The sequence below is a fragment of the Sinocyclocheilus grahami genome, unplaced genomic scaffold (genome assembly GCF_001515645.1).
Source record: "Sinocyclocheilus grahami isolate Dianchi unplaced genomic scaffold, SAMN03320097.WGS_v1.1 scaffold588.1, whole genome shotgun sequence".
In the NCBI taxonomy this organism is placed as follows: domain Eukaryota; kingdom Metazoa; phylum Chordata; class Actinopteri; order Cypriniformes; family Cyprinidae; genus Sinocyclocheilus; species Sinocyclocheilus grahami.
This window is the reverse complement of record NW_015505767.1, coordinates 1,103,203-1,105,484: the sequence shown is the minus strand read 5'-3', so window position 1 is coordinate 1,105,484 and position 2,282 is coordinate 1,103,203.

Sequence of the window (2,282 nt, the reverse complement as noted above, 5' to 3'; positions counted from 1 at the left end):
TTTTATTTTTTTTTTGAAAGGCATTAATACCTTTATTCAGCGAGGATGCATTAAAAGTGACAATAAAGACATTCTATAATGTTAAAAAAAAATCTATTTAATGTAAATGCCAGTCTTTCCATTTAATAGTATCCATTTCTAACAATTAAAGAATTCAAAAAATAAAAAATAAAAAAAAATAAAAAAGATATTAAGCAGCTCAAACTTTTTTTACATTGATAATAACATAAAATGCTTTTAGAAAAAAAATCTGCATATTAGAATGATTTCTGAAGGATCATGTAACACTGAAGACTGGAGTAATGATGCTGAAAATTTAGCTTTGTCATCACAGGAATAAATCACATTTTAAAATATATTCAAATAACATAACAGTTATTATACACTGTACAATCTATAAATACATCCTTGGTGAGCATTGCGGAAAGATCAGTAGGATTTTATTTTATTTTATTTTATTTTTTTTTTGAAAGGCATTAATACCTTTATTCAGCGAGGATGCATTAAAAGTGACAATAAAGACATTCTATAATGTTAAAAAAAAATCTATTTAATGTAAATGCCAGTCTTTCCATTTAATAGTATCCATTTCTAACAATTAAAGAATTCAAAAAAAATAAAAAAATAAAAAATAAAAAAGATATTAAGCAGCTCAAACTTTTTTTACATTGATAATAACATAAAATGCTTTTAGAAAAAAAATCTGCATATTAGAATGATTTCTGAAGGATCATGTAACACTGAAGACTGGAGTAATGATGCTGAAAATTCAGCTTTGTCATCACAGGAATAAATCACATTTTAAAATATATTCAAATAACATAACAGTTATTATACACTGTACAATCTATAAATACATCCTTGGTGAGCATTGCGGATTTCAAAATCATTAAAAAACTCAAAGTATTACATAAATTGTTTTTTTTTGCATGTGTGTGTGTGTGTGCTTATAGTGTATTTATTATTATTTTTAAAGAATTATCACAGTGAATCACAGTGTTCATTTATTTAGTGTGAACCCATTTGTTGTGTGAATATAATTCATTTTTCACTTAGAATAAACACTTTAACCAACTAACTTTCTATAATCACATTTTAAAATATATTCAAATAACATAATAACAGTTATTATACACTGTACAATCTATAAATACATCCTTGGTGAGCATTGCGGATTTCAAAATCATTAAAAAACTCAAAGTATTACATAAATTGTTTTTTTTTGCATGTGTGTGTGTGTGTGCTTATAGTGTATTTATTATTATTTTTAAAGAATTATCACAGTGAATCACAGTGTTCATTTATTTAGTGTGAACCCATTTGTTGTGTGAATATAATTCATTTTTCACTTAGAATAAACACTTTAACCAACTAACTTTCTATAATTTCATATTTGTAAATAAAGGCCTGATCAACACGATTCAACGCTCAGCTATCTATAATCACAATGTAATTAGTTTTAAATTTTTGTAAATGTACATCTTCAGTTTGTTGTGAATTTTTGTGTAAATTAATTTGATCATGACCTCCTTTCGCAATTTATGCAATTTCCAGATTTATGTCATATAACATACAGCATATAAAAAGTTTGTTGCTTGAATAGATTGTTCTTCATTCGCTCTTACAGCTGCAGAATGTTCACTCTCCCTTTTCACGGTTGGTATTTCTTACACTGACCATGAAGATCTCCTCAGAAACATCTGCTCAGATGGATGCAACAGGTTTTCTCCACACCTGCACTTGATGGGGCTGTAGGGCGTCTTTAATCAAGTTGTCTCCATCTATCTCCCCATTGGGCCTTGTGTTTACGAACAACACTGGCCCATTGATGTGGCACGTGCCAGTAAACAGAAGGCACACTTACAGCGTCGTTGGACAAGAGATAGCTCATTGGATCTCAATAGAGTAGCCACCTCAACAAGGCCAGACAGCACTGAAGCTATTGTGTGTGTGAATGGAGATGAAGGAACCTGTGTATGAAGGTAGGGCGAGGTCTCTTAGGTCTAGAGATGTGTGTGTGTGAGTGTGTGTGTGTGTGTATGAGCGGCACATGCCAGGTTTATCAGTGAATCTGTGATGACCTGGTGATCATGAGGTCTCTGTCTCTGCCAAGACTGAGATTTTAATGTTACTTTAAGTGGATTTAAATGAGCGAGGCAGCACCATTTCACTAACAGAGAGATATTTTGATTTAACTTCAATCATTAGCTTAATATTTTCCATTTAATATTCCATTAAAAATGTCTAAAACATATATTTATTATTGACATATTATTGACTTT